Source organism: Ambystoma mexicanum, chromosome 7p (genome assembly GCF_040938575.1).
Source record: "Ambystoma mexicanum isolate Mex_15411 chromosome 7p, UKY_AmexF1_1, whole genome shotgun sequence".
Classification (NCBI taxonomy): Eukaryota; Metazoa; Chordata; class Amphibia; order Caudata; family Ambystomatidae; genus Ambystoma; species Ambystoma mexicanum.
The window spans coordinates 675,586,916-675,600,137 of NC_090939.1; positions in this window are offsets into that span (position 1 = coordinate 675,586,916).

Sequence of the window (13,222 nt, forward strand, 5' to 3'; positions counted from 1 at the left end):
GATATTAGGAAGCAAATAACTACATTAGTCTATATATTACGAATGCTCATTGGGTAGTCTATAATCTCTGGACCAGCCCATGGTTCTTCCCTTTAAATAAGACTTCACTTCATTAACATCATCAGAATAATTTTTGATTGGCTGGCACCAAAATGTCCTGACACTATTGCAGAAACGGTGTGCCATTGGTCAGTTGTTACTCATACGGCTTGTATGTTGCACTTGTCCACAACAACCCAATTATATTTTAATATGTGCTGCGAGATTGAAACATTGCCGTTGACCAGAAATAAAAAAACATAACCCTATCTCGCTTTCCCACTCTGTTTCCCAATGACCCAGACAGTTTGCTAACCTTGGACCATTCGTCATATCTTCGCTCGCGGCACACACTGCTGCTTGCAGGTGCATAATATAACTGAATCAAAATTGTAACTTTATCATGGTGCAGGGCCAATGTGCAAAGCCCATTCCTCCCATGTATTCATATTGGTACTGTGTTTTTTGTGTGCACACTAAACCTCTTCTACCATGAAGGGCGCAATCTATCATTCTCAGGATCGAAAGGATCCGCGCGTCTCAATGCTATTGCGAAGTAGCGACCAGACGTGTGCTCGCGGTATTGTTTCCCTTGCTTCTTTCAGCCTACCCCTTTCCTAGTCCCTTTCCTTCCTTTCTTGATTCCTGGACTTGTGTGCTAGTAGCGCACTCTGTTAATTTCCCGGATTCCTGGATCCTTGCATCCCGGAACTTTGAACGCACGCTGCAGTCCGAAGAGACTCGTGCAGCCTTATTCAAGACTCGATCAGTCCGCAAGAAGGCATTGATAAAGAAATCCAGAAAAGATCGAACTCAGGTGAGAAGGAGGGAACTCCTTGACAGTTTGAGACGCAAACCGACAGAACTCGATATGGACATGGAAGCGGCCTTCCAGGACCTGATGCGTGGCGTGCAAGAGCTATCAACCGAGGTGCAGAATCTAAAGGCGGAAAACGCTGCTCTCAAACAATTAGTTCTATCCCGTGATTCTGCCACAAAAGAAAGTGTATTGCTGGGCGGCATAGTGGACAAATACGATGGGTCGGCAAAAACCCTTCGCGGATTCCTGGATTCATGTTTGGTCCACTTTACTTTTAAGCCCTACTACTTTTCAACTCCCAGGGCTAAGGTGGGGTTCATAATTTCCCACCTTTCAGGAAACGCCTTAACCTGGGCTACGCCCCTCGTTAATTCCAGCGATGCTCTACTAGATGACTATGATGACTTCATACAAGCCCTTAAGACCATGTTTGACCGTCCAGAGCAGGTCTATAGTGCCCAGGAACGCCTGTTAGACTTTCAGCAAGGATCCCAGGATATGCTCACCTATGTTACCCGATTCAAGCAATTAGTCAAGGAAGCTGATTGGTCCCCTGAGGCGAGTTTTAACCTTTTCAGGAGAGGACTGAATGAGGGGATTAAGGATGAGTTGGCCAGAGTGGCTCGCCCAAACTCATTCCAGGCACTAATGGACCTTGCCATGCAAATAGATTTCCGTATCCAGGAAAGGAAGGCAGAGAAGAAGAAATCCAGAGGTAATCCTCCGAAGTTGTCCTTTGAGAGTACCACCAAGACAGACACAAACCCAGGCGCAGTCTCTGAACCAGAACCCATGCAGATAGGAGCCTTCCGTGGACCTATATCCCCGCAAGAAAGAATGAGAAGGATTCATACGGAGTTGTGCATGTATTGTGCCTCAGACAAACACTTGGTTAGGGAGTGTCCTCTAGCCCCTCCTCGGTGTTCGGGAAACGCCAGCTCCAAATCCTAGATGGAGCAGGGCTTCGGCAGAGAGATGTTTGCTCCACATCAATTCCATCCTTGAACTCTCCTGGACAAAACAATTTGGTGATACTACAGGCCTTCCTGTCGCCCTCCAAGAATAAGACCTATCCCATTCTGGCCTTGGTAGACTGCGGAGCTATGGGAATTTTCATTGATCAAGACTGGGTTGTTAGTCATCATATTCCGTACGACACACGAAGCACCATGCAGCCAGTGGAAGCAATCGACGGTAGACCCCTCACTTCAGGACCCATAAGCTTGAAGGCAAAAGAGATCCAGCTTTCCATAAACCATCACCAAGAGCGGATTACATTCGACATCATTAAGTCAGCTCATTACCCCATGGTATTGGGTATGCCCTGGTTACAGAAGCACAATCTGTATATCAATTGGACAGCAGGATCACTATTCCTAGGCTCAGAGTTTTGTATGTCCCACTGTCTATTCCTGGATCCCTCCTCGACACCCCCTAAAGAACCACTAAGAGACCAGCAAACACCACTCATGGTTTCCAATATCATACAAGTCCCAGAGGCCTATCAGGGATATGCTGATGTATTTTCAACTGCCATAGTCCAGGCCTTACCCCCTCACAGACCTGAAGACTGTGCCATAGATACAGATCCCTCAGCAGTGATTCCCTTCGGCAGAATGTTCATCCTTTCCGAACCACAGAAAAAGGCCCTCTGAGAATACCTGGATACCAACCTTGAAAACGGCACCATAAGACCCTCAAAATCTCCAGCGGGTTCTTCGTTGTTCTTTGTTTCCAAGAAGGACACCAAGGAACTTAGAACTTGCCTCGACTATTGTGGCTTAAATCAATGCACCCTCAAAGATCGATACCCACTGCCCCTGATCTCGGATATCCTGGAAGCTGTGAGAGGCGCCGTAATATTCACGAACTTGGATCTCCGGGGTGCCTATCATTTGATCCATGTCCGGGAAGGAGACGAATGGAAAACAGCCTTTAGAACACCCTTTCCTCACTATGAATATCTAGTCATGCCCTTTGGACTAGCTAATGCCCCCGCAGTTTTTCAACGTTTTATGGATAGGGTGTTTTCTGACATGTTATTCCTCTTCGTCATTGTCTATCTGGATGACATATTGATCTTTTCCAAGGATCCTCTAAAGCATGAAGAACATGTAAAGGCAGTATTACGACTCTGTGAACACAAACTTTTACCCAAACCCGAAAAATGATTGTTTCACGTTACTTCTGTTCACTACCTAGGATTCATCCTTAGCTCAAAAGGAATTGGTATGGACCCTTCAAAGGTAAAGGCCATACTGGCATGGCCCGCTCCCACGTCTGTGAAACAAGTTCAATCCTTCCTGGGGCTTGCCAACTTCTAACGAAAGTTCATTTCTACCTTTTCCGAGATTGTTCAGCTGATCGTTGCCCTCTTGAAGAAAGACACCCCCTTTATCTGGTCTACACCGCAAGATAAGGCATTCCAACGTTTAAAGACAGAGTTCACGCAAGCCCCCATCTTGGCCCAACCCGACATAAATCGGCCATTCCTAGTGGAAACGGATGCCTCTAACTACGCCATAGGAGCGGTCTTGAAGCAAACGGAACTTGAGGATAAACTGGAACACCCCATTGCTTACCTCTCACGAACCCTGACCCCCAGTGAGACACACTATTCCGTCCTGGAAAAGGAACTGTTAGCCATCCGCTAAGCCTTCACTGAATGGCGACATCTACTTCTGGGTGCTAGATATCCAGTTCAGGTCCGAAAGTACCATCGGAATCTTCAAATTCTACAGTCGTTGGAGTGCAGGAACAGTCGTCAGGTGTTAGGAAAGATTTCTTAATTGTGGGTCATTTTTCTTCCATGTGGCAACCCCTAAACTTTTTGCTGTTGTTTTCACCAGGATCTAGACTTTGCCAGAGAAGTGCAGCCTTCTGCTGCACTCCTCTGGGCTTTCGCTCCATTCTTACGGGGAAACTGACATGCCCTTAAGAAATTCAGTACCGGGGAACGTTGATTTCCGTAGTTTCTTTATCATGTTGCAGCTTTCGTGCAACATGACACAAGAGGGCACTGTAAACTAAGTTACTGCTCTCTTGGGTCTCTAGTCTCCTACAGGCCCTAGATACTCTTTTTGGATTGTAAATGATTGGTGCAAGTGAATCACGGACGGGACTGGTGGCAGCGATCGTTTCTTGTGTTTTTGAGCTTCTTTTGGCGTTTTAAGCACGTTCCTCGCGCTTAGCCCAAAATGGTGGCCTGGCTCCCAAAATGGCCAGACCACGAGGCTCTTTGTCCTGTCCGCTGACCGGCTTGCCCCCTTCACCTTCCCCAGGTCGAGCCGACCCAGGGCCTTCCTTATTTGGGCATGTACTTTCCCACGAAACACAGATGCTTTCGCAGGCTTCTACAGGCCTTGTGTGTGCCTCCAGGATGTGGGCTGGGATGTCTGGTCCCAATACACATCCTGGGTGCCAGAGAGTCTAATGTGGTATGAATGCCTGGGACCACCGTGGTCCGTGATAGGTCCACGTATGGTGTGAGTGTTTTGTGAGCAGATCTCCCATTGGGTCCTCTCTGTTTTGGCGCGAAGGGAACCGTTGATAAGAGGAGGCTGGAAACACCACTAGCATGTCGATCTCCTGAGTTCTCACGAACAAAGGGATACAGGAGCCAAGTATCCTGCAACCACGAGGCTGAACCAAGGAATCGCTGGTGACCCGCTGAAGGACTGCTCCTCTGCATTGCTGTCACTTTGTGAAACCCTTTCTACCTCGGATCGAACGAGAACGCCTGTACTGGTACTTCGACCCTTGGAATAGCAGGGACAGCTATTCTCGGCACCTTCACCATCTCCTGCACGTAAGCCTTCGGAAGTGTCTCTGGGCCATCCAGCAGACTGACCAGCCTACCCAGGAGTCTTGCTCTGTAACCGCCGTCAGGTTGTGTTGTATTTCGAGTTCTTGTCACTCTCACACGATTCGTACACTTGGCATTCCCAGGTCTGAAGTGAGGAGTGTACATTTGGCTGGAATACACACGGCCGCTCCGTTGCCCTGCTGTGGAAACAAACTGTGTGGGTTCACTGCGTTTGGGACGTCCCCAACTCAACTCTGCTGCTGCGGAATCTACACGACAACGAGACGTCCCCTGCTCCTATCTGAACCTGCCAGCACTGAAACTGACGCAGAGAAGCCTGGGTCTGCCTGCATCGGGGACTGGTGAGTAGCATTGCTAGGAACTGGTCGCCCTCCTGCAGTAGCCCATAGCCTATCCTCGCTATGTCAAACAGCACACCTTTCCGTACTCGCGCTCTGCTTCTGCCCACAGTGGAGGCCGCGCTTGAGTCGCGGAGCTCTGTTCATCTTCATTCGTTCACCGAACTGAACTGCCTGATTCCCTCGAAGAGACCCCCCTTTTTGCCCATTGGCACCAGCGTGTGCAGGTACTTTTGAGCACAAGGTTCCACTCTTCGTAGGGTTTGGACTTCCTTTTAGTTAGGTGCCTCTGAAGACGGACTGGGTCTGATTATTACTCGCACTGCCTGTTTTCATTCCCATCTAGGTGGTCAACACATTTTGTGCGTCTAACGCGTTAGACTCGTTTGTATTTGTATATATATTGTATTGGTTTGGCATGTGTTGGTTTACTTGAGGTTTATTGTGATTTCTCGCTACAGTCACTGTTGCAAAGGCCTTGGAATAAATGTGTCTATATTTTTAATATAACACCTGTTGGAGTAATCTGTAAGTGTCCTTGCTGTGTGTGCTCATTGCGGGCTTTCAGTCACCCTCACCCCTCTTGAGACCTAGTCTTGACCGCCGCGATCGCTACCCTGATTGGTCTGGCTTGTCCAGAGGTTACCCTGTTCCAAGAAATTGGGCTGGCCTTCTGAACCTCTGCCCCATCCGTCTTAACATCAGGCGCGTTGGGCCTACTTCTTTGCCCAGTACCAAAAAATCCAAATCACTCATGTTCCCGGATCACAAAACATGATTGCTGACGCCTTATCTCGACATCCTGACTATGTAACTACTGAAGGCAAGGCATATCCTAAGATGTTTCCCCACACGATCTTTGTAGCTCAAGCAGTCAATCTCCTGGAAGAAATTCGAGTGCAAACCCAATCCTCTGACCTCTGGAAGGATATTTCAAGGAAGAATCCATGGAACCTAAGAGTTAAGGAAGGATATTTATTCAAGGACAATGCACTGGTCATTCCTACACAGAAATTACAACAAAGCATAATAAACCTCTGTCATGATACCCTTCACTCCGGACATCGTGGCAAAACCAACACCCTCCGTTTTATACAAAGACAGTTTTGGTGGCCTGGAATGAAGACCAACGTACAGCAGTACATCAAAGCTTGTACTGTCTGCAGTCAAAATAAACGTGATAACAAGAGACCGGCGGGTCTTCTACTGCAACCTACACTGCCAACAAGGCCATGGGAATTCATTGCTACAGACTTCATTGTGGAATTACCACCTTCCCGAGGATACACAACCATCATGGTTACCATAGACTTCTTCACTCATATGGCTCATTTTACACCCCTGTGTAAGCTGGCATCCTCGTCCGAGCTTGCTGGAATCTTCCTGGAACACATATTCCGTTTACATGGACTTCCTTCCAAGATCATATCTGATCGAGGACCTCAATACGTCTCTAAATTCTGGAAACATCTCTGTCGCATTTTGGGAATCCAATGCGCCCTCTCGTCTGGTTATCATCCCCAAACCAACGGGGCCACAGAACATGCTAATCAGACCCTGGAGCAGTATCTTCGATGTTTTGCCACCAAGGTTCAGGATGACTGGTCGGTCCTGATACCCGTGGCTGAATTTGCCTGCAACAATTCCGATCATTCAGCACTTAAGACCAGTCCCTTTTATTGTAGCCAAGATTTCCATCCATCGGTTCTACCCTCTGTTCTCCCTCATCGTACACCAGGAGGCCAAAGAAAACTTAGAGAGGGCCAGAACACAGACTAAGAGGTATGCAGATTTTAAAAGACCAGGTCCGTGTTATGCAATCGGTGATCAAGTCCGGTTGTCCTCGAAATTACTACCCTGACATCTACGGCCAAACAAGTTGGCCCCTCGGTACTATGGTCCATTTCCCATCAAGGAAATTATCAATACAGTTTCATACCGGATCAGACTACCAGACTCCTGGAAGAAAATTCACCCAGTATTTGTTTGTTTGTTTGTTTGTTTGTTTATTTATTTGTATTGCGCACCAGACCCAGGGGTATTTGGGCATGAAGGCAAAAAGAGGGTTGTTCAACTTAGATTACAGTTACATATTAAACAAGGAGGTACAGCTACGGTTACAAGGCTGTAGACATGTATAGTCAAAGAATCGCAGATGTATATACAGTAAATTTACAAGAATACATGTGTGACACATAAATAAAGCAAAACAGATATACAAAATATACATAATATCCCAGGTGTCAGTGGGTGGAGGTTAGGCATCATGTTCTTTTAGCCGTTGAATCAGATTGGATCTAAATTGCCGGTAGGGGAGCTCTTCCCTTAGAGCAGGGGGAAGGGAGTTCCAATATTGTGCTGCTTTAACAGCGAAGCTGCTCCCACCAGATTTAGTGAGTTTGAATCTTGATACTAACAAAAGATTGGAATTAGCTTTTCTTAGGGGGCGAGAGGCTGTTTGTCTGGTGAATCTGTCTATAAGGTATGGCGGGGCTGCGTGGTTAAGACATTTGTGTGTGAGAGATTCTGTTTTAAGGAGGATTTTGTCTTTTGTGGATCTCCTAAGGTCTGATATATGGGCGTTTTTAGGGAAGTTTAGGGCGGCTCTCAGGGCATTATTTTGAAGTGTCTGTATTTTGGCGATGATGTGTTTGTTACTACCTATGTAGAGGGCGTTGCAGTAATCTAGCTTCGACAGGATCAGTGCCCTTGCTAGGGTGACACAGTTATTGGGTGAGAGGTAAGGCTTGGCTGCTCTAATTAACTTGCAGGTGTAGGAGGTGGCTGAGGCCATGGCACTCACTTGTTTACCAAAAGCCAGCGTAGAGTCTATGTAGAAGCCGAGTGACTACTTTGGCCACAGTAATGATATTATTGTCAATTATGAAGGAGTCATAGTTGGGACCTAGTTTTTTGATGTTGGATGAGGTACCTAGAATGAGGAGTTCGGTTTTGTCATCATTCAGGCATAGTCCGTGGGAGGCCATCCATGCCTGGATGATGAGGTAGGTGCTATTCACAAAGGCCAAATCCTTTTCATAATCTCGCGTCAACGGGATGAGGATCTGTGTATCGTCTGCATAGTTAGTGTAGGTGATACCTAGACCGTCTAGATCATCGAAAAGGGGCTTTGTGAAAATATTGTAAAGTGTAGGAGATACACATGATCCTTGGGGTACGCCGCATGAAATAGGTGCAGGGTCTGCAGCTGCTAGAGGAGAGAAAATTCGCATTGTCCTGTTATTTAGGAAGGACTGGATCCATGCGACTGCTTCATGGGAGAAGCAGGCTGCCGTGACCAGATGTTTGCAGAGTATTGCATGGTCTACCAGATCGAATGCGGCAGAGAGGTCAAGGAGTAGTAGGAGTGAAGTCGTACCTTTGTCTCTTAGTGTGTCTATTTGTGCCTTAAGGTCTAGGAGTGCCGTCTCAGTACCATGCTGTGGTCTGAAGCCGAATTTGTAAGTAAGCTACTTTATCTAAGATTTTCAGTAGAAACGCTACAGTGGTTATGGGGCGGTAATTGGTTGGGATGGAGGGGTCCAAAGTTTGCTTTTTGAGGAGGGGGAGGACCCAGGACTGTTTCAGGTTGCTAGCTATGGTACCTGATGTGAAAGAGGCGTTTATGAGTTTAGTAATGAAGGGTGAGAGTTTGCGGGCGGCATCTTTTATGATTTGTGCTGGACATGGGTCGCCCTGGCAGTTAGAGGGTTTGAGAGTAAGGATGATTTTCTCGACTTCATTGGTGGAGACTTTGCGAAAGTAGAAGGGAGGGATGTCCAGTGTGGGTGGTGAAGGAGTGGATTTCAGAGTTGGCAATGAGTTAGTAGTCGCCTTGATTGGGGTGCCTATGTTGACAATATTTGGGACAGTTATGGAAGCTTTTTTGTTATTAATCTTCGTCTGAAGCATTGTTATCTTGTTGGCAAGGGCATTTTGTATGCCTGTGCACCAGTTCTTATCCTTAAGGCAGGAATCGGGGGCTTGGATAGGGGATTCTACTTCCTTTAGGATGGCGAACAATTCTTTGATGTTGGATTTGGCTTGGGTGATGTGGGTGTTGTAGGATGTTTGTTTCGCAAGGATGATTTCTTTTTTGTAAAGGGTGGCTAAATTCTTCAGGTTATTTTTATTGATGTCTGAGGGGTCTGATCTCCAGCTTTTTTCGCTTAGACGTTTCTTTTGTCTGATGTCTTTCAGTAGGGGTGTGAACCAGGTATTTAGGTGTTGGTGGGGTTTGCTCTTCCTAATTTTCAGTGGTGCGATAGCGTCCAGAGAGTCAAGCATCACTTCATTGTACTTTTCTACCATGGAGGCAGGGTCGAACTCTTCTGAGACGGAGTTTAGAGTGGGGAGAATGAGGGGGATGAGATTTTCATGGGTAATATTTTTCTTGTTTCTGGTAGGTGCGGTGGGAGCTAAGATACTATTGTTCATGTGTGTGGTGGCTTCTAGGGTGAATGATATCATGTGGTGGTCAGACCATAACTGAGGCATTATGGAAGTGATAGTAGTTGGGCAATTATGTTCGGCAATCCAATCAAGGGTCCATCCTTTGATATGTGTGGGATCTGTAATCTTTTGAGTAAATCCTAGTTCCTCAAGGGTGCTGTTAATTTGTAGGGCATTGGGGTCACGTGAGTCATTGAATCCGAGGTTGAAGTCACCTAGGATGAGACATTGAGTAGAGTTTTTTAAGTTGTCAGATAATAGGTTCATGAGGTCTTCCTCAAAGGAGCCTAGGGGGCCTGGCGGTCGGTATATCAGGTGAATGGTGATGGTTTGATTGTTGGCAATGGAAAGTTTAGCTGTGAGGGATTCACAGGAATTGGTATTATGAGGTGAGGAGAGTCTTAGGGCTAGATTATTTTTGACAATTATAGCAAGGCCACCGCCTCTAGTCGTGGTGCGATCCATGCGTATAAGAGTGTAATTGTCTGGAATAGCTAGCATGATGGCTGGTCCTGCTGCGGGATGAAGCCAGTATTCCGTGATGGCCAGGAGGTCTAAGTTCTCGTTTTGGATTATGTCCGCTATTTCGGTGGCATGGGCTACCATAGAACGGGCATTTATTAAGCCACCTTTTATTCCATGTAGGGTAGATGGGGCAGAGGGAGGTTGGACTTTGTGTTGGCATTTTGGGGGGAGGTGGATTCTCTAAAGATTCGACTGTTAAGTTGTAGTCGGTGTTGGGCAATGTTATCTGTGTGTGATGGAATGTTAGTGGTATGCATGGAATGCCTATTGTGGTTCGAGGCGGATTGGGCATTGGATAGAGGGTCATAAATTCTTGAGAGTCTGGCACGGAGTCTTAAGTTTCGTTGTTGGAGGCTGCATGGTTTAGTGGCCATGTTGGCTTGCTCCAGGGGTACACTTCCGTGAGGTAGCTGGTTCCGTGGTTGGGATACGTTCATGTCGTGAAGGGTGGTCAAATAGAGGATGGTTCTGAGTAGAACTGTGTAGAATAGTGGTATATACATAGTCAGCTAATGTAGGTGGCTTGGACTGCTGGCAACCTAAACTTTGATCGTGCAGGCGAAGATAGGTGAGCGCTGTCTAATAGCTGTTGGGCATGTACAGGCAGCCTAAAGTGCAGATTTACTAAATCAGGCCAAAATAGGTGGGTTGGTGGCTAGTGGACAGATACAGGCAACCTAAAAGCAAATTACTAAAACAGGCAACCTAAATACAAATTTACTAAAACAGGAAAAATAGGTAGGTTGGTGGCTAGTGGACAGATACAGGCAACCTAAAAGCAAATTACTAAAACAAGCAACCTAAATACAAATTTTACTAAAACAGGCAAAAATAGGTGGGTTGGTGGCTAGTGGACAGATACAGGCAACCTAAGAGCAAATTACTAATTTCACACATCCTTATTAAAACCCTACACCCAATCCTCCCTGAAATCCTGCCGACCTCCTCCTCTGCTGGTTGACAACCAATTGGAATATGAAGTATCCCGAATATGTGACTCCAGGTATAAACGGGGTCAGCTTCAATACCTGGTTGAATGGAAAGGATATCCTCCTAGTGAAAGAACCTGGGAACCACTTTCTAATCTCAAGGCCCCTCAACTAATCAGAAGATTTCACCTTATACACCCGGGCAAGCCCGGAGGAACGGGTCTTCGGAGGAGGCATGCTGTCATGAACTACAGAACACGCCCCTTTTGGACTTCCTGGTCCTTGTCTCAATGGGGCTTACACTCCGTTGTACTTCCAACATGGCCGTTCACTGTGAAACACCTTCCTCGCTCCACACCTTGGACATAGCGTATTCTATTTATAGACCACGCCTCCCGCGGCTCCGCGCGTCTCAATGCTATTGCGAAGTAGCGACCAGATGTGTGCTCCGTAGCTCGCGGTATTGTTTCCCTTGCTTCTTTCAGCCTACCCCTTTCCTAGTCCCTTTCCTTCCTTTCTTGATTCCTGGACTCGTGTGTTAGTAGCGCACTCTTTTAATTTCCCGGATTCCTGTATCCTTGCATCCCGGAACTTTGAACGCACGCTGGAGTTGGAAGAGACTCGTGCAGCCTTATTCAAGACTTGATCAGTCCGCAAGAAGTCATCGATCAAGAAATCCAGCAAAGATCGAACTCAGGTGAGAAGGGGGGAACTCCTTGACAAGTACCTTCTAAAGCACCAAGTGAAAGAGACATCATGTGGGTTTGTACATCTTTTTTCCCTACTACTTTACAATATCCCAACACTATCTGTAGAATGCAGAAGGCTATCAATAATACAACAACGGAGAGGCACTACTACTTTAAATATTTTCCCCAATCAGGTAGGCATCCATGAGAACATCCAATGGTACCCGTCCCCATCCACCACTTTACTACTCTCTTTAATCATAGTAGTATGTAACATTAATGCAGGGCACGTGACCCTCTTAACGTGGGAAGTTATTACAGTGTTGAACAAACTCAACCTTTTGATTAGGTCTTAATTTCCAACTGTTGACTAGGTCTTAATTTACACTGGACAATTTTGTTTTGATTTCGATTTACCAAAAAACAATCTACTAGGCCTACTAGATCGGCCCAAATGCATTGCCTTCAAATCCCAAGGTATAACCATCAGATATCTGGAGGCAAAAGCTTCCCAGTATTACCTTCCAAATTGTGCAACTCTATGCCTATTGCCATCAGAACCGCTCCTACCCTCCCCCAAGTCAGGACAATTGCTAAAAAATGGCTTTTCACCAGAGAAACCAACCCAACTTAATGTCCCTATGTGCCTCCTCCTTTCCGTTGTGTACATGCTTTCCTGTATTATTGTATTATATTCCTGTCCATGTAAATAGCTATGTTGTAAATTCTTGTTGTAAATATTTTGCCTTACGCCAGCTAATGTCTGTATCATGTATCCATAACTTGTACAAATGTAACTGGAACAATGCGCCCAGATACCCAAGGGTTTGGCGCACTATACAAATAAATAAACTAAACTAATCTAATGTTCGTGACTGACTGTGGATAAATTCTCTATTCTTTTATGTAGTATTTATATGAAGATAGTCTGTTTTTTCTAAAATTTCTTTTCAAACTCATTTCAACTGTTTTCCTATGTATGTATGTGAAAAGTAAATTTTGTTAGCTTTAACACAATAAAACATTAAAAATAGTATGTAAAATATGCAGGGCCGATATGGCATCTGTCAAACTATTGTTATCTTCATCATTTACTGGTTTTAGTGTATAACAACTGGTCCCTATTTCTGCACAGACCCCTCCCTTTGTAGCGGTGAGGAGCTGTGGCACATATCTATTCTGGAGAGCAGTCATTCTGATTGCCTGTATTTCTTCCTTAATGACATTCAGACCTTTCTCTGTAGCATTCACTAGCTGCAATAACGCCCACCTACTAATTTAAAGCCACTTTGAATTCACTGCCACCTGTATATCAGGGGCCAGCAGGGGCATGAAAATACAGCTACTTTGATGAACAGCGTGGATTTGGTTGGGATTGCTGCTAATTTATCCACTGATGTCTGTGAAAAAAGATTCTCCCTTTTGCTCCTTTGCAATTCCAAACTTCTAGGAGCTCTTTTCTTTATGGCCACATCCATTACTGCCGACTGTTCGCCAATTCCACAACCAGTGCCAGTGAGTGCAGGGTGGTAGGAGAACAAATGCTATTCCAATTAAGTGAGAGGTACATGTACATTTGCGTCCCACATGACCAATAATGGTCC